Genomic DNA, 21,069 nt, shown 5'->3' with positions numbered 1-21,069 from the left:
AGTACAGCTTCCACCTGTCCTTGCATCTGAAACACATTATCAGTTTTTCTACCAAACTTTACTTGTTGTTATCTTTGTGCAGTTCAAATGTCTAGAACACTAAAATCTACAACCAAAGTAAAAGGAAAATAAGAGAGTGGGAGAGAAAGGAAACATGGTTTTACTTGCCAAAAAAAAAAAAAAAAAAAAAAAAAGCCAAAACCCTTAATTTCCTTATTTTAGAGTGCAATTGGTAGGATTTTCTTGTGCCCGCTACTAAGAGTGACATCATTTCAGATTTGGGTCCCTATAGACACTTCCCTCTTTTTTATCCCCCGGATACATGTCTCATAATTATTACCCATTGCCATTCCAAGGTTTTTAAATTTTCTTTTAAGAACAGAATTCAGTTTACTCAAACTCATTCTTACACAGAATTTAAAATATGTGGAACAGATACTAAAGGAGTTTCCTAACCAGAGTACAGTGTGTTAAATAGGAAATGAGGAATTGCCTGCTTGGCCCTTCCACATGCAGCTCATGGCACTTCAGAGGTATTCTGGAGCACCCAGGCCTAGCATCTGCCACCTTCTCTGAAGGATTGAGTAACTCTCTTTCCTCAGCATTCCAAGCAATGAACAAGATCAGAGGCCATTCATATTTACTAAAAAGTCCCAATGCAAGCAGCACTCAAAACAAATGAAAAAGAATTCCTGCCTAAACTATTTTGACATTCTCTTGTTTTATTAGGTCAATACTTCTATACACTTCCTTAGAAAAATTTGGTTTATAATGTTTGATAATATATTAGCATCTAGAATTGATTAACAAATTGAATAATCATTGTGCTTTATTTAGATCCTGGTTTGTGATTACCTTTTACCAGAAAATTTCAGCTGTGAAAACTGTACTTTAAAGTAGCATAAAAAAAAAGTAGCCAAAGTTTGTATTCAACATTCACAACTTCTAATCTGAAATACTTCAAGGAAGCAAGCAGTGTAACATAGTGTTCCTACATAGAAACAATCTGGTATAAATATCATTCAGATATTTGCTTTGGCGAGTGTTCACTTAACAGAATGTGTGAAGAAATACACAAACCCAGTGTTAGGCAAGTACCACTAAAAAAGTATTACCATTCCAGTTAATAAAATATATTGGTTAGATTAGTACATTTCAGTTTGACTACATTTAAAAATTATTTCTACAAGGCACTAGTTTGTTTGTAGATGGAAAAAAAAAGTCAGGCAAAAAATCAAAACAGCAAGTTCCACTTGACTCAGGCAACCTGTGAAATAAACTGTCACTGCTTTTAACTGAACAGTACTTTAATGTAACTGCCAACACCTATAAATTTTTTAGAACTCCTGGTTTTCCCATCAGATCAACCTGACCTAGTATCAGTAAAAAAGTACTTTTTCTGTCAATTCAGCTAGATCAAAACAACTATGTATAATGCTAGTCTTTTTACCAAAATTTCTCATCTCACAAAATATATTTATAACATGAAAATTTCAACAGAAAAGCCAATTTATGTTGTCTATATATAATGTGTATGTATGCATAAATTTTAGAAATATTGTTAGTTGGTTCTAGTAAATTATCCTTTGCAAATAAAAGTTATACATGCAACTTACTCAATATAAATTTGTTTTTTACCATAGTGCCCTTATTACTAAAAAATTATATAAATACATTTAAGAAAATTCAGTCCATGTACATTTTTATTCATAAAAGAAATTGTTGTACTTTTTGTGCAAGATGATTTACTGGACCCAGACAGGATATGAGTACTAAGAGTTTGTTTCTGAGGGCCAAAAACTTGCAAACTAATGAACCATGATGAAGAGCGATGGTGTAAAGTTAATTACCATCTTTAGTGGTGCAGGAAAATGCTTTGATACCACTTTCTTCTAAAAGCATCAAAAAGCAAATGAGATCTGAAACAACTCAAAACAAATTTTTGCCTGGATAACCAATGAGAGATTCATCATCACATTTTCTCTCCCTTCCTCTGTATAACCAATATCAACCCAATTTAAAAGTACTATTTAAAAAAAAAAAAGTCTGACCATAATGAGAAGTATGATTTTGACTAGAAAAATTCTAAAGGTGAGAGGACCAGGAAAGAAAAGAGGAGCGTGGGGGCGGGGGGTTGGTGGAGGCAATAGCATTGATGAACTTGGTACATTTGCTACATTTTTACATAACATTGTATATTGAAGTATGGAAATAGCACCATTATTTTTCTCTTCTACAATTTGAAAAGTAGACAGTACTAGCTCTTAAAATGAAATATATCGTGTCCAGTAATCCCATTAATGTTCTTCAAAATCAGTGGCACTGCCATATGATTATTGAGATTAAGGATATTGGAAAATAAAGAAATGAATTAAAGAAATGCTTGGAAGAGCCAAGAGAAATTTACAGCTTTGTTGATAATAGAAGCTGAAGTCACCTATATGTGAAAAAATAGAGGAAGTAATCAATATAAAATTCTTGATACAAATTGACTCGCCAAAAGACAACCCTTTAAAATACTTTAAAGTGCAGACTGCTCAGATTAAAAGTTGTAATTTATTCATAATAAATTAGAGAATTCAGATTACAATGACAAAAACATCACTGTTTCATAATAAAACATTTCTGCTTTCAAGTCACCAAAAATTGCCCACAGTTTTAGAGAATTATGTCTTAGAGCTTTCAGAGTCTCAGAAAAGTCTTAGTTTATATAAAGTATAATATCCACATAACATCATAGTGTTTTCAGAAACACTATGATACTTTAGCTTGTTACTTGACTTTTCAAATACAATATATTACATAATCTAAAGAAACATTTCTAGTTAAACAGGTGTGTATTACATAATTTGCTTTTTAAAATACTTATAAGGGAAACCAGGTTGTTTTAAAAGATAAGAGAACTAGAAATTCCAATAACATTCTCACTCATTTGAATTAAGATCAAACATTAGACAAGTTAGTGCTAATCAGATGTTATTCTGACCTATATAAAATGATTCAGCCCTCCCATATCTAGTTACTGGGGAAGAAAAATCATACTGAACTGCTTATTTATCATTTTTTTCCCTCCAGGTTGAAGGATGTCTTCTCTTGAATCTCCTATAATAAGTTGTATACATACTTCTGTTTGAGCACTTATATCATATCCTGGATATTTTAATGCTTGTATCCACATAAAATGAAGTTTTTTTGTGGGCACAGCTGCATCTTATAGGATCCCTAGTGCTTAATATTAATATACATTTTATTGGTTAAATTGAAAACGTGTTCCACTGTCTCTGACACCAATATTAATGTTGCATACAGCAATACTCCACATGAAAATACTCCACATGAAATCATACAAATAACCTTTCCATAAACAAAACAGGGAGGCTTTAGGTAGAGTACCTTTTCTGTTTCCTAAGTTGTCTTTCAAACATACTATGCTGAAACTTGCAAAGATGCCCAACTATGTTTATATTTTAATTACCTTTTAACAAATGTTTTTAACAGTAAACTTTGTACTGACTGTGGAAACCTACTGGTAATCTATCTTGAGACAGTCTATTTAGGCATAGAGTTTAAGTGACCCTTAAACCAGCACTTCTTTGCAGCTAATCGGTAGGGAACTGAATAACTTAGTTTGTAAGTGGTCTACTGCCTTGAGAATAAAACACTGAGAATACAACTTTTCACACAAGAAGTCAGGAAGATTCTTTCCCAACAGAAACAAAGGCATTTGAACATATAATTCTAATGTAGATAAGTTTCTTTAGGAAAGAATACCTGGAAGTGGGAAATAGAGGATATTTCTCTCAATTGTTAATAAGGTTATTTTCTCTGCAAAGTATATGCTACCTATACACACGTCTGACTTCCTCAGTCTGGGAGCATACATTATATTTAAAAGGATTTTAACCCCTACTTCAATGCAAGTGAGCACCAGCCCACACACCTAAGGGTACTAACTGAGACCAGTATATACACTCTTGCATATGTGCATGTGCCCTGCTTCTTTTCCTTGTGTTTCCATGTCTAATGAAGAAAACTGCTTTCACTTTACCTCTTTAACATCAGGCCTCACTCCTTTTCCAAATTTCAGATTCCAGCCCATGTGGCCTATTTTAGTAACAATGTTTCATACACTCTCACAGCCTTTGTACTTCTGCAAGTACAGCATCCTCTCCACTCTTTACCTGCTGTTTCCTCTGCTTAGGACTCATTCTAGCGCATACAAGCCCATGACTGATTACTGCCCACACTTCAAGAGCAGATTTAACAGTAAGCTTCTATAGAAGCCAGCTCTTCAAACTTGGGTGAAAATGCTCATAAGCAGTTCACCTGAAGAACCTGTACAGATTGTCCATTCTGTACTTTGTTCCTTATTTAAAGTGTTATCTTTGAAGGGAGGGCCTGTGTCTTATGCACTATCAAATTTCCAGCAGTACAAAGCAACAGGGCAGTCTGGAGACAGAGCAAATATTTTGGAGTTGTGGAGGCTATAACTTAGTAGCAATGTATTTTGGGCAAGTCTCAGTCTCACTATGGATTGGTTTCATCATCTGTAAAATAGGTATAACACTGCTTGCTTTGCAGGGTTGTTAAGTACTTAAATATGTGTTCAGTGCCCTTTCTAAGCCCTGTCCATGCATTTTCTTATCTATTGCTTGTCACAACCCTATGAGATAGTGTTTTATTCCAGATTTTGTAGCTAAGAAATTGAAATTTAGATGAAGTAACTTGCCAAAAGATACATGGCTTATAAGTGCACAGCCAGAATTTGAGCTCTGGGCAGTCAGACACACCAGATCACCTCTAAGTTCTACACTGCATTTCACTTTCATTACCTCTGGAGAATGGTTCAATTAATTGCCTTTAGTTGGCAGTTTGACTATATAAGGATTTGATATTTGAGGATCTTCATTTTCACATCTTTTTAGCTTTCAGAAAGTATTACAGGGTAGTACTTTTGCTTTTCATTCAGAGTAAATTGTATAGATTCAAAAAGAATTGTAATGTGTTTTTAATCTTAAGTTTTTCTTATAGGCCTTAATATATAAATGCATTAAATCCTTCCTTCACTTCTAGAGAGACCTTGATACTAAATGCTCTCATTCAAGATATTACCTCTATGGGCTTCTAAAGCATTCTACTGTCATCTAGGAGACCCTGAACTTGCTTAGATGAGAGCCTTAGTCCCTTTCTTTCTGTCATTCTTATATCTTCAACAATCAATTTGCTTTAAAAGTACATCTTCACAATTGTATTTTAATTTTTATTTGACTACAGAGAATGGCTGCCTCCCAACAAACCTGCAGATAAGAAACTAAACAAAGAAATAAGCTATATTAAGAACCAAACTCCCCTAATATTGAAATTCTCAATCTTAAAAAAATGCCTTTTTTTTTTCTAAACATAGCAGTTTATTTTTTCTTGAAGCAATCATATAGTTAGCTTATGGTGGGTCTTGAGAGTGAAACATTTGAATTAATTCTGTAATCATTGGAAAACTGATGACACAAAAGTATAAAATGCTTTTCAAAGAGTTAGCTGGTAGATTTTAGTAGGAATTCAAAACAATATGTAGTAGACAGTTAAAATATTGGAGATGCAGGATGTGAGAACATGACTCTAGTAGGGGCATGAGGAATGCAGAGGGATGCTTTTAAAATGCAGTGTGAAGCAAGAATCCATAGAATTTGCTGTTTGTCAGAACATAAAAGTACTGGGGAAGGAGAAAAGGGAGGAGTTATAGGTTTCTCTAATGTTTTTTTTTTTTAATAATAAAGTTTTTATTTAAATGGAGTCAGGTTGTTGAGTGACGAGAGTAAACACCAGAAACTGCAGGTGTGGAAAGCAGATTAGAATGCTGGATTTGAGAAAAAGACAAACAATTTTATTACAGATCTCTCACGTAAAGGCAATTCATTGGCATCTTATATATCATGTATAAGAGCAAGATTACTTTGAATTAATTATATATTCCAAAAATCAAAGTCTTAAATTCTGTTTTCCTTAAATGACTTCTAAATCATAAAAAGGTGTCTTCCTGGAAATACCTCATCCATTTTGGTCCTATACAAAACTGAGAATGCTTTGTAAATATCCAACAAGTATTGAGACATATCGCACAACACTTTTTTCTAGAAATGACATTTTTAAAATCCCTCAAATACCCTATTATGCCTAAAAGAGACCTTCCGTAGTATGTGCTTTGTCCTTCAAATAAATGAATGTATAAGAATATTACCAGTGGACAGTCGAACTATACAACAGTGATCAAAGATAACAATATCAGATTTGGAGCTGTCCATATGTTAGTGATAATTGAGTTAAGAAAATTTTAATACACTGAGATCTAATACAGAGGAGCAAAAGGACTAGGGACACATCTTATGTTATGATTAGATTTAAGGTATGGAGAAGAAAGCAAGAGCCAAAGTGAAAGAGTGGGTAATGTTACGGAAATGAGGGAGTACAAAGAATAGAGGGTGTATTGAAATGGGAAATGCTGTAGAAAACATAGGAGAGAGAGGGAGTGAGAGGCAGTCACTGAGTAGTGTGCATTCAATGAAAAAGCCAAATGAGTAGGAGAGAATGAAAGTTTTTGAGTTTGCGCATTTGTCTCACACCCAAAATTTGTAACATTGGTTTGGTTCAAAAACACAGGTAAATGCAAATCAGCCCTCATCTTGATTCTTCACCCTGAATACACATATAGCTTACTTGAATTCTCAGTGCAGCTGACCATGCATCTGTGCCAATCACACAATTCAGAAACCTTTTTTTTATTTGCCAGGTATTGTTTGAGCATGAAAAAATAAAATCAAATGACGCAAATAGCCTTTCTGTGGCCTCATTGTTTGCTAAAACTGTGATTGGATAAGGTCCAGTAATACTTTAAGATAGGCCCAGACATAAATAAAAGGCAATGTGTGTTTTGAAAGAAACTCCTAAAAAAGTCACATGATTTCATACTTTTAATTGGCTTTAGAAATCAGAGTCCAACATCTTATTTATGGAGAAAAAAATTCTTAGGCCAAAGGCAGTCAAATGACCTGCCCAACTTCACCGAGCTATTCATTGGTGAAGCTAGAACCAGAAACAGTGGAATGTCCATTTCCACTCTGCTGCTTGTTTTATATGCCTGATCACCTCCACGTGAATTCTCAAACTCCCAGATGCCAACATTTTTGCTCTGGCATATTCTGAAAATACATATCTTTTTTCTATATGGATCAACCTAGTGACAGCAGGAGTATATTTTTATTATCTGAGACAGTCTCCAATTAACAGTTTCTACTATTACAAACTGAATTTGTTAAGCAAAATTTTAATCAAATATTTAATATAAGTTGTTAAGCAAATTAGTTCAGTTGAACAACTTCCCATATTTTAACTGCCTGTCATTCAGGTTCTCAGGTTGGAAACTAGAAAATACTTGATTACCTTTCCCATGAGGATTTTGAAATGGTCTTTGTGATTGATAAAATTTACATTTAAGTATATTATTTTATAGTGAAACTGTGCAGGTAGCATTAGCTCAAGTTCCTGTTTGATAAGGCCAATTAACATTTCCTTCTATCCCTCCTTTGCTGTTTCTGACCTTGACAAGTGAAACAATTCCCTAATTGTTAAAGATATTTGATAGTTTATTTAAAGCATTCTTTCTAAACCATGATATATTCAGTATGTCACTCCATGAAATGTTGCTTTTTATTAATGATAGGAACATATCTGGTATAAGTTAGTTTGGTTTGACCAGTATTTACAATTAAAATATTTTTTTCTACAAGATCATTTCAGAAATCTCAGCTCAAACTAACATTTAGTTTGACAACACCTTAGTAAAACAAGCCAAAGTGATCACACACACACACACACCAGTCCTTTTGGAACTGTGGATACCTGAAGATCAAAGAAAATCATCACTAGATAATCATCATATTCTTGAAAAGTCATCTATCAGGCCCATCTAAACAAAGGGCAGACTGACATAAGAACAATAATAAAGTACCAGAATTTAATGTAGCACAAGATATAATTTATTTTCTAAGATTTTCTGCAGTTCTGTGCTTAGGTGGCAATGAGGTTACCCAGGCCAAAACAGTATGCATGGGTGTCTAACCAGACAGGTAGGTTCTGGCAGATACCAACTGACTGGGAGAGCCTCAGGAATGCTGTTGGAGGTAGAGAAAAGGCTGGGAGGAGCATGACATTGCTATTCTTTAGACTGCAGTCCAGGCAGTCAGGAAGGCCAAGCATTACCTGGAGAGAACTATTGTTCTGGGTAACCAAGGCCCAGGCTCCAGGAGGGCAGTGAACTGGAAAGGTAGGTCCAGGAGAACAGGTGAGAGTAGGGCTGAAGCACCATCTCTTAAAAAAAAAAAAAAAAATTCCTTCCCCACTTTGTTCTGTGTGCTACACATGGCCACCACAGGCCTTGATCATGGATTATTACCAGAAAGAGGTTAGAAGTCTGACTGGGAATTCTACCCTACCTCAAGACATAGGAACTAGAACTACATAGGGCACAGGTTTTTGCCATTTTAAATCATAGATTATTGATTTCTCTATTTCAAACTCTGCTGGAAACTTTGAAAGGAAGCTACTATTATACCTTATTTTACATATATATATATATATATATATATTATACTGTTGGTGGTACAATTAGAAATAACAAGATTTAAATTTGTGAGATATATCAATATTATGAGGGAATTGAAATAATAAAATGATAGTTGGTATCATTAGTTGGTAGGGGAGACTATCCTGGCCAATTAGATCACAATACATTAAATTCACCACTTCACATTGTTGAAAATAAAGTATTAAATCTGAGTAGTTAACATATATGTGTTTTTGTTGTCTGCTCAAACATTTAATGATGCATTCTACTCAGAATTACTTTCCTGTATCTCATATACTTTCATGGGTTTTCTTATTACCTATACTGACTTCTCCAATCCCAAAATGGACACTAGCTCAAGCACCATCTCTTAAAAAAAAAAAAAAATCATGTTCAAGCCAGGCACAGTGGTGCACACCTATAATCCCAGCAGCTCAGAGGCTGAGGCAGGAAAATTGTGAGTTCAAAGCCAGCCTCAGCAATGGGGAGGCACTAAGCAACTCAGTGAGACTGTGTCTCTAAATAAAATACAAAAAAGGGCTGGGGATGTGGCACCTCTGGGTTCAATCCTTGGTATAAAAAAAAAGTCATATTCAAAACAAAAATGATAATTATTTCTTATCCATATGCTCCATTTCTCTGATTATATTCTCTCATTCTGACCTTATCACAAAAGTAAATGTAGGTAAGGTTTCCATGTTTTTTGGTTAAAAGACTAAAGATGAAGCTGCAGCTCTCTCTATTGCAAAAGATAGTGCAGCTCTCGGGGTTAAAACATGTTTAAGAACTTTTAGGAAAACCCCTCCCAAAATGCATATGAGAAAGAGAACACTCAGAGGCAGAGGGTGTGAAGCCAAAGAGAGGAGAGAACCAGAAGACATGGGCCTCCCAAGGCCAACTCATTCTCACAGTGCCGTACAATCGGGAAGGAATGAGATGAAACTGATCCTTCAGTACATAGATGAGGAAAACAGCTTTCTAGGCCCTTCCAAGAGGGGCTTTTGTCTCATTATTTTATAGCATCACCTTATTTTTGTATGAGGCATTTAGATATTCATAGTGGACTAATCATTGTACTATATCCAACCACAAGTGTGCTGTCATGCCTATTTTCTTGGATCATTCATGACATATCCCTCCCTTAGATAAAATAATCAGTTGTATATTAAATATTCCATACATTTTAAAGATATGTAGACAATAGGGCTTGAAAGAGTTGACACACAACGATTTCACATGAGTACACAACAGGATCACAACTCTTCAACTCATGCTTCAGAGCCTGAGCCACCATATGCCTTTCTTTGCCTTCCCTGGTTACCTGGAATCTCAGAATCCCATGCCCTAAGGGCCAGGAGCTGCCTCACTTTTCCCAGATCTGTCTCCAGGCATGGGTTGTTCCATCTGTGTGAAACACCTGGGCCTGAGGGATGCTCATGTGGCAGATGTTTGTAAGGAATCTTAATAAAGCTTGGATATGTGGGCAGGAGTGGCCACATGAATAATCTTTGAGAATTCTCACTTACAGGAAGGGGTTTTGGGTGGGAAGAAAAAGGCTGGGCTGTGGGCTTTACCTCTATTTGTATTCTTTTTCTAGTCTTATGAATGTTACGGAAAGGCCTCTATGTACACCTCAGTAGCTAATTTTCCCTAGCATTGCTATTGTGTAAATTCCCAAGAGGTTGGCAAAAGATCTCTAAATTTTATAAAGTGTGTTTTGCTAAGAAACCGTCATTTCATACTGAGTCCACATTATTTTAGATTGCTTTTCCCAACATGTCTCAGCAAAATATTGTACAACCTGATTAAACAAAACCTCATTCCCATACAGCTCCACCTTCCTTACTTGGCAAAGCTTTAATCTGGTAACACCCTTTAAAGGCCATCCTTTCAACCTCATTAAAAGGAAATAGCCAGTAGAACTCAATACAATGCTTTTTTTTAAAAAAAAAAAATGAATTGTATTTCTGACCATAGGTCAGGTAAAATTGAAGAAAACGCATTCCTATAGGAAAAACACACTTAAAATGTTTTTTCTCACTCATCATCTATTTTTTTAAATTAATCTTACTAAGTTAAATAAACAATATGAAAAAAAAACCCTGACATAAACAAGATGAACACCTCATGGGATCACTGTGATATTTATCCCCCTAATACTTCCAAGCCATAGTAATAATACTTTAGTATTTATTGAGAACTTCTACAGGCATTCAAGGAACATATGTACAATTCAATGTTGAAAATCAGACCTTAAAAATAGGAAGCAAGATAAAACACTTCTAGTCTGGATCCAGGGGCAAGAAAGATTCTTTTACCTTGTCAGTAGGTAGGAATTGAATGTACTTGGTGAAAAGGCAAGAGGGCATTTCATAATTCTATTCTCTGTTCTCCTGCCATAATTTTTTAAACTCATGTTTTTTTACAGTGTATATGTTTGAATCACAGACCAACTTGCCAGCAGCCCCACTTGGAAAATATTTAAACTAAGGGATGCTTGCTTTATCTGTCAAAATACAGAAAGCAAGTCTAAGTATACCAAGGAATATCTAGTTAAGTGTAAAGATTTAGGGCATTTAGGAATATTCCAAGTCTAGCTATGGAAGGTATTATATCATCTGGCTTTCATATATCCAGGCCACTAACCATTAGCCAGAATCTAAGATAATCGGAACTAGAGCTCATAAACATGGGCAAGAATGAAAGAGAAAGGTTGGGCACTGTTTTTTCAGGGTATTGTTCCTAAAAAAATAATGACTTTAATAAAAATAATGGCTGTAAAATCCACTGAGTCTTTCATCGCAAGTAGGTTTTCTCTTTGGATGTTAAAATTCAGTAGGAATGCAGTACATAGGCAGCAACGTCTGATTTTCTAACATTAACTACTGTGAGTCATTGAATTACCAGAGCCCTATGTGGCATAAATGATGAACTGGCCACACTGTACACACCCAATGTGTCATACTGATGACGCTTGAGGTAGACTGTTCATAAACCATCTGGATTCCTCAACATAAAACTATTTGGAAGTAACTCATCCCAGTGACAGTGTTCACTAAATTCTGCATTATCCAAATATAAACCTACTTATCATAAATTCCTGAGGCCTGACTAACTATCCTTAATTATTCAAACCATTGTTAAGTCTCCAGTGAAAGTTCGGAACCACAAATGTGGCCCACAGAGGCTGAGTTGGGAAATACCACCATAGACATTCAATAAAATTTGTCGAGTTGAAGTTGCAGTCTCAGAAGTAAAGCTTTTTCAAGGATGCCAGTGAAACATAGGAAAAACATCTGCCTTATCATCTTACTCACTTTTGAAACAGGACACTCTATCTTCTTTAATATGGTACAATGTATAATCCATTATGGCAAAATCATTTTTTTCAAAGAAACTGGTAAAATGGAGGGAGATAGCTGCAAAAAATATGCTATTTGCATTAGACATAAGGTAAAAACTGGGAGGAGCCATGCAAACTTTATCAGGTTTTTGTACTTGCTCTTCCCACTACCTAGATTTACTTTTCTTTAATATAGTTACATGAATACTTCCCTGCAGCCTTCAGGTTTCTACCTAAATATTACCTTAATCAAAGAGATTTTCTCTGTCTACATTGTATAAATTAGCATCCCTTTTCTGTATCACTCTCTACCCTCTTACTTTACTTTTATTTTCTTTATAACCCTCGACCTATCATGTATCTATTTTCATACCTTTTTTTCTTTTCTATATAAAATATGCTTCTTAAAGACAGGGAATATGTTAAGCATATTAACATTATTTTCTCAGCCCATAGTAGGTCCTCAATAAATATTTATGGAGGGAATAAATGGAGTAATTATTAAGGTGTTTATAGATCCAGATTAATTACTTTTGAAAGTTCTCATCCATTTTTGCATTAAATATGGTAAATTGTTCTCTTTGGAGAAGAGAAATACTCCCAACATCTGAAACTTATTTAATAGAGCAGTACCTACGAAAAAATGCAGTGTATACAAACTTACACAACTGAGTGTCAATACCTGAATACTCTCAGAATTAAATTTGCTTACTGGGATACTCAGTGACAGATAGCTAACATAATTACTAACATAACATAACATAATAGCTTCCCTATGTATAGATTAAAACCACATTAATTTCCATAAATGTTACTAAGACAACTAGATATCTATTTGTAAAAGAATCAAATTAGATCCTGTGCCTGATACTGTATACAAAATGAAAATTAAATGTACTACAGACCTAAATTTAAAAACTAAAACTATATTACTCTTAGAAGAAAGCATGAGCAAATCCACCTGGCACAGCAAATCTTCATGACTTGAATTAGGCGATGGTTTCTTGGATGTAACTCCAAATGAATACGCAACAAAAAGGAATTAATTGGACTTCTTCAAAATTAAAATTTTTGTGTTTCAAAAGACACCAACAAAAAGTGAAGACAACTCACAGAATGGGAGAAAATATTTACAAATCATGTATCTGACTTGTATCTAGAATATATAAAGAACTCTTATGACTAAATAAAAACAAACCCAACCCAATTAAAATGGGGAGAAGGATTTGAACAGACATTTTTCCAAATAGACTTCTCCAGAGAGAGTATAAAAATGGCCAATTAAGTCCATGAAGAGATCATATGTCCATCAATTGATGAATGTACCAACGTTTGTTGGATATCCATATGATGGAATATTATTTGGCAAAAAAAATAATGACATATTGATACATGCAACACATAGCATAGATAAACATTGAAAACATCATGTGAATGGAAAGTCATAAAAATCACATATTACATGATTCCATTTGTATGAAAACACAGAATTAGGAATATCTGTAGAGCCAGAAAATAATTTATTATCTAATACAGGTTGTGAATGGGGGATGAATGCTGATGGGTTACAGGGATATGATGACAAAGATGACAGTGTTTGAAAATTAGCAGTGATGATTTACACAACTCTGTGAATGCCCAACAACAACAAAAAAACACACTGAATTATATATATTTTAAATGGGTGGGTTTATGGCATGTAAATTATATTTAAATAAAGTTATTTTTTAAAAGTATGGATGATTCAAATATAATAACAACTGGATACCACAAGATAACTATTATGCTATATATTAGGGTTACCTGGGAGAGCATGAAACTTTCTCCTGACTGGATCAAATTATACAAAGGCAATAGAATTCTTCCCTGTGAGGCCATTTCTAGTCATAAATAATACAAAAGCCATTGCTCAAATTTTCTTCTCACCTGTTGCTTCAGTGTCTGAAAATCCTTTTACAGATTATCCTGTGGAGTAAGTTGTGAAGGACCTTAGTCAAACAGAAACACTGTATGTGGAGATACATAGTACATTAGCTTATTAACTTTCATAAGAATAAGCTTATGAACTTAGCCAGGCATTTCAGTAAGGCCCTCAAGGGAGTAAATGTTAATTAAAGTTTAAGAGAAAAGGAAAAGATTTGGTACTTTGGCATGCTTCCCAAAGCAGTTCTTTTTCAGAAGTAAAATCTGAGAAACACGCTTACCAAAGACAGACCAAAGACTTTTTGTGTATCATAACTTAACCCGCTTTGTCCCACATCTTGTGCCATATAAGTCAGCTCTAGCCATCTAGGCTAGATTTATACAATTTTACTCTTTTGTTCTTTAAGCTTTAGTGGGCAAGTGGTAAATCTCAGATTATACATCATAATCCTTGGCAGTGAAAAGCCACTGAAGTATTTTTAAGAAGGCAGGACACCATGATCAGGTGTTTTAGAAATATTTCTGGCTACAATATGGAGAACAGATTAGTAAGAAATAGGCTGCAGGTAGAGAGATAATCTAGGGACCACCAACCCACCAAATTAGTATAATTGCAAAGTGAACATATCTGAGTTACAACAGATGCAGAAAAAAAAGGAGGGGGTGCTTATCTAAATTTCTCTTATCTGAGTAACACAAAGAGTCAGCTGCCACAAATTGCACCTCCAGGAAATCTATAGCCATAGCCAGGGAGGCAGCTGGCCCCTGGCACTGGGACATTCCAAAAAAAAAAAAAAAAAATGTATAAACAAGCTTCATTAGAACCTTCTATCATTTGAATTCCTACCCTTCCTCTTTACTAAGTGGGTCTAGAAACTCTTATCTACTTGTTCAGGAAGTCACTGTACAGGGGGTACTCCCCCATGCATGTGAAAATAAACTTGTCCTATTACTCCAATGTCAGTTAATTTTCAGCCTCTCCTCACATCCCTGTCACTCAAAGTTGGCAAAAGGTTTTTTTCTCCCAACAAGAGGTTAGGAGGTTTTTGAAAAGATATTTGGACTAGGGTAGTTACAGAGGGAAGAAGCATGTTTCAAGTAGAATCAACTGGGTTTGGGATTTGTATATAGTCAGGAAGAGTAGGAAGGAATCTCTTTCAAGAGCCCTTCAAAAACTAATGCTGTCCTCGCTAATCCATCAAAATGTAGAGTGTGACACAAAACTTTGCGTGTAGGTAGAACTAGAGCAGATAAAAGGAGGTAACAGAATTGCTCCTGGGGAAAAAGAATTGCCTTCTTTAGCAAATCATCTTGGTAAACCATCTTTCACTCTGCTTTTGAAGTTCAGCTAAAATGAATTAAACACTGTACAAAATATGATGCTTGCATAATGAAGAAGAATGTTTTGCTTTAACTAGAGACAGATGAGGCACGTTTTGCAAGCCCACAGAAAGCAGTAGGGGAATAGCACAAGGTAAGAAAGCCAGCACAGAAAAGCCCCAGAAGCCAGGGCCTGAGAAAGTGCAGGCCAGCGGCCAGGATGGCTAGTGAACAAGGATGTCTGTGCTGTGCTATAATGTCCTCCTATCTCAGGAAATACACAAGATCATTGACCCAGCTAGTATAAAATGTGTTTTAGGGAGATAAATGAAAACACGTGCTCATTTTAGGTTCTTGCAGAATGAATAGAAGGGGATGCTTAAAAGAGGAAGAGATAGGAAAGAGATTTCCACACTGTGGAAGCTGAGAATGAAAGGGTAAAATGAGAAGAACAACCCCCTTGAGATTCAGAACTCCCTGAGGAGTGGAGCTCCTGGGAGTGATGGAAGGAGAAACAGGAAAATTATGTGTTTCACACTACATAAGAGACCCAGGGTATGGATAAAAGTGGGGCCATTTTTATTCAAGGAAAATAAACTAAATGACTAGGGCCACACAGATAACCAATACCTCCTGTAGGCAAACACCTACATGAGGAGTGTTTTAATGATCTTTTTAGAAATTGAACTTCTGAATTTCTTCACCCTTTATTTCTGTGCAAAAATGAAAGTACTCTATTTGTGATTCTAGGTTATCTTGGACAATGAATCTGAGTATTAAGAGAGCTATTATCTTATTATTTGAATTCTTCTTCAGTGAGGCCCCCTTGAATCAGAACAATTGAAGAAAATAATGTACTTGGACATTATCCTCATAGATTCATCTTTTATACAGTTATATCCATTCTGGTTTTCACAGGCTCCTGGAGACGTCACTGTATTTACAAAGTTACTGGTTTTCTCTGTGATTACCTCAGGAACTCAAATGAAAAAAAATAGATTATTTTCGACATTTGTCAAAATCAATCTGCAGTATACTTTTAATTTTCGAATAATAGTTAATAAAATCCACCTTGAAAACAAACTAGACTATGAAGAGTTTTAAAGTTGAAAGCCATAGACACTTTAGTGGAGTCTCCTCTAATTTGTGATAAAAGGTGTAAAATTATTTACATTATTTCAGTTTTGTAATGTGTGTACATTTATAACTTTGCATTATTCAGGTACTGCGGATTCTATGGAAATTTTTATTTACTCTTTTCAGTAGTGACAAAAAAAATATGAACATTAGCATTGTAACTGATCACTAGCTCTTCTTATGTCTGTTATCTGCCATGCACAATTTTCTGTAATGGACAATAATGCTCCATGGTGCCATTGAGCCAGCGTAACATTGTCAGCCTAATGCACTAAACAGATGACAGTTAAAATGAAGAATATTTTTATATTTGAAAGATAATGATTCCTAACATCATCTAATAGAAAGGATATGCTTCTAGATCTTTCATGTTAAACCAATTCTACAGTAACACTTTGGCATATACCTAGTAATAGACTTTCCACACAGTTAAGTAAAACTCACTATCTCTAACTTTGCAATGAAATGACATTTTTGCAACAGCTCCACAAAACAAGAAGTAAACAAAACATTTCTGCTTTTGGACTTAAAAATTCAGGAAGTGAAACACAACTAGCTCCTTTTCCTATTTCCAGTGTGTTGACTATATCATCTGAGCATAACTGGTTATTTTACAATCATCAAACACATATCTGCCATTTGCGGCAATCTCAAGAATTGCAATAAGGTGTTTATCAACAAAAAATTTCCCCCCACCTTCAAAGCCATCAATGAAGAGTTGACCTCTTGATAAAAGATTCTATTTGTTCATGTCCATGAAATGGAATCACTAAAAGTTAATCTTTATGAACACTTTATCAATAGAGTATATTTTGAACTTTTCTGGAGGGTTTTAACAAAGCAGTGCTAGAGAGAAATACATTTATCATAAAAATCCAGGAAATGATGAAAAGTTGCATTTTGTTAATTACAAGGGAAAAGAAGTCAACACCAAAGTTAATAATTAGCATTAGTAACTGTTATTTCCTCAGAGACTAACACATGATATGTGATTCAGTTTTCTAATCTAAAACATACCAGTTTTCAAACCTTAAAACTGTTTTTTTAAAAAAATAGCTAAAATGAAAGGTTATAATTCAGAATCTCTCTCCGCATCAACTTTAAATACATTAGCTTTGTGTGAATTTTTATCCCCAAAATTAAGATAACTAATGAAACTGGGGTCATGGCTAAAAGTCTGCTGTCCTTGTGGGAATGGTAGAAGTGTGAGGAATTCCTGACGTGTCTCTCTCCCACTGCCCTTTCTTCATCACAAAATTGCTTCAAATTTGCTCAAAAGAGACTCTTATAGTCCTTTAGACTCATTCTCCACAGAAGAGGAAAAAGATTCAGAGAATGTAAATGATTTTCCCAAGGTCACAAAACTAAAAATAACAAGACAGGAGCTAGAAAATAGTGAGCAGGGAGGTTTTTTTTTTTGTTTGTTTGTTTGTTTGTTTTTTCTGCTAAGAATTTGTTGTGATTGTTGTTAGTTCAAATATGTTGACTTGGGGAGAGATTGATTCAGGTAAGCCAGCTAAAAATACTCATACCTGCTGTTTCCCAATATCACAAGGATAGAAAAAAAAATTTGGAACACAGGAATAAAAAAAAAAAATGGTTCACAGAACAAGTGAGACACTGCATATGTGCTGTAGTTTTTAAGCTTCTGGGCCAAAATCACACTTATGATCTTGGTAACGAAAAAGAATCTTGTTCCTGGAATGCTTGTAGAGACCTGAATTGGTCATAAGCTTCTTAGGAAAGAATTCATCCTTTGTTTGATACTGCAGTGATTCTTGATCAGAAAGGCAAGCAAACCTCTTTTATTATTAGAGACCTAATCATACAGCAATTTCAGGTGTAACAAATCTCTTGGAAACCTTAAACTAAGGAACCAACTGTTTTCAATGACGTTAGTGCGGATTAGATGATCTCATGAGGTCTGTCTTCCTCTTTCTTTCCCTATGTCTACTGGTGCCAGCACAACAAATTTAACATGCTCACTTAAGAGAATTAGAGTAGCTAGCAGTGATAGAATTTTAAATCTAAGATTTATTCAACTTGGAAAATGATAAGAGAAAGTTAATTTCAAAGTATTAGCAAACTCATTCTTCTAAAAAGTTTATATGTAGAGGACTCAAGTGTCAATATCCAGAACAAAACAACTTCACAATTTTGGACCAAATATTTGGACCATTTGATAGTTTAAGAGATAAGTCTACATTATGGGTTCCCTTCTTCTCAATTCTTTCCCCCTCTACACATAAATCTGTTACTGTCTATAGCCAGAGGATAAAAATTCCTTTCTAATCTAATTTCACAGGTAGAAAACTGACCAGAAGCCCCATTTGGTTCTTAATTAAAGTTTTGTGTTTTGACAAAAGATAAGAAAATAAAGCATCCTACCTATTTTTCTGAATTCTCTAAGAATAAATTTTGCCTGATATTATATTAAAACACAATATTCAAAATGATGTGTGGCATCTCCCTGACATTCCAGAGACATACTTGAAATAAGTGATGCCAAAGAATCTAAAAATGGTGAAGGAAATTACAGAAGTGTTTGTCATCCAAAAGATTCTTACAGTTCACTCAAAGGAAAATTTCCCTCCATCCCACAAGCATCCTAAGTCTCCATACCAAAGAATGCTAAAGATTTTAACTAAGTGGCAAAATATATAACACGTGGCAAACTATTTTTGAGTTGGTAACTAACTGAACTTCTTCTTTATATATTCAACCAATTTAATAATAAACATATTAAGTAGAAAACAAAACAATATTAGGAATGATTTATATGCAATACAACCCATTCCATTTGAAAACTGCACGGTTCCTCACTTCTATGGCAAACAGAAACTCTTCAATGCTTAAATATTGACTTGCAGGTCTCAGGCTACTTTGTCCTATTGAAATACTGTAAACAACACTTCATGCTTATGAATTAACAAGAAATTTCACAACACTTTCTTTCCCTTCCCCATTTCAGATACAATTCATTGCTCTTGATGTAATCCCCAAGGACCAGAAGCTCTTTTAAGCAAGGTAACAAAAGAAGCATCTTTAATTGAAACTGGTTTACCCAGAGACCTCTAATAGTTATTATTCTCCAACTCTTTAAGGATGCCTCATAAAGCTGAATGCTTCAAGTGTCCTCTCTTCACTTCCCCTGGGGAAACTAATGCAGAAAAGCTGGAGAAGTAACCTAACTGATAAGTCTTAGACTTAAAGTTTATCAGTCCTTCCACGAAACCATCTATTATCACTAGGCTGCTATTGAAATTTTAGCTTTGGGAGTATTTTATTTTATTTTCAAGATTTTGGATCCTCTTCCCACCAGACCTTTCCAACTTTGCATACAATAAGTAATAGATCTGCGCCATTTCTAAGAAGCTTTTCTAATATAAAACCTTGTTTCTGCTGTGTGGTAACCTACTCTACCTCTAGTCTTTTTTCAGTAGTCTTTTTCAGATTTAGCAAGTGCTGCAGAACTCAAGTCAATACAGAATCTTGAAATCTTGGGACAGTTTGGGGTTGGGAGCCTATGGTCTTTCAAACAATATTTAAATAGGAAAGAAAAAAGATAAGGCACTCAAAATAAAACTTCACTTATTTGAATGGGAAAAAAATAAATAAATAAACAGTTGAGGTCACTTCACATTTCCAAGTCCTAGAAACATGTTGTCCCAAGAGAAAATTTCTTGGTTTAGAAGATGAGAAGAGTTGCAGTTAAACAATGATCCTTTTTCCATTTCTTAAAAAAAAATAAAAATAAAAAATAAAAAGGCCAGCAGAAGCAAATGCTCCATTGGACAAATTGTTTCAGCAGATGTTCATTGTCCAAGGGACAAAACAGCCCCTATGTTGCAGCTTAGCATTTGCAAATTTAGAAGCTTAAATATTTTTAACTTGAAATGAACCATGTGTTAGAGTGAGATGTAAATATTAAAATCATTTATATGAGCAAGTGGTTGCATTTTACTATTAAGTCCACAGAAGCTGATGAAAGTTGTTTGAATTTTATATCATGATATATCAATGTAACAGTCATAGCCCATTTACAATGGCACCCCAGAAGAGTATTAATGGTTATTAACAATCATAGTAACATTTATAGTGTATTTGTAATATGCTTGGCACTTAAAATTATTTTACCAGGCTCAGAAATATTAAACAATTTGCCTAGATTACCTAGTTAAGAAGTAGTGACATTGGCATTTGAATGCAGGCAGTATGACTCTAGGATAGGGGTCAGCAAATTTTTTCCCTGAAGGGATAGGTAGTATTTAGGCTTTATGAGCTGTGAAGTCATAGTCTCAACTACCTAACTTGGTCTTTACAGCAGAAAAACAGACTTACGTAATATGTAAATGAAGAAGCATGGATGTGTTCCATAAAAACTTTATTTATGGACACTAAAATTTTAAATTTCATATAAATCCCATGTGTCACAAAGTATTCTTCAGTTTTTTTCCCCCCAACTCTTTAAACATGCAAATGGAATTCTTATCCCGTGGGCTACACAAAATAGTGGACTAGATTTGGTCCATAGATTACAACTTATTGACCCCTGGTCAAGGCTCCTAATAACTACTATATTTTCTTTCAAAAAGTGTTTTTTAATAATGGTTTTTAACAATAATACAGCTACTTCTACATTCTAGCCTTATCAAGTCATATCACATTTTTATCATATAGAATTATCTTGTGAGTAGGATTTGCGTTAGGTTGACTCATGAAGTTTGCC

General features: G+C 34.6%; 2 long non-coding RNA genes across 4 annotated transcripts in view; one reads left to right on the top strand and one right to left on the bottom strand.

The window, feature by feature from the left end:
- The window catches only part of LOC125618151, a 117,485-nt gene that overhangs the window by 16,846 nt on the left and 79,570 nt on the right, over positions 1–21,069 (bottom strand). The gene's annotated exons all lie outside the window — the stretch shown is intronic.
- Positions 18,357–21,069, top strand: part of LOC125618152 — a 41,758-nt gene continuing 39,045 nt past the window's right edge. Inside the window, exon 1 of the long non-coding RNA XR_007349390.1 lies at positions 18,357–19,367. This is a non-coding gene — a long non-coding RNA (uncharacterized LOC125618152). The remainder of the gene's footprint in view (positions 19,368–21,069) is intronic.

Source organism: Marmota marmota, unplaced genomic scaffold (genome assembly GCF_001458135.2).
Source record: "Marmota marmota marmota unplaced genomic scaffold, marMar, whole genome shotgun sequence".
NCBI lineage: Eukaryota > Metazoa > Chordata > Mammalia > Rodentia > Sciuridae > Marmota > Marmota marmota.
This window is presented reverse-complemented; position numbering and strand designations above follow the sequence as displayed.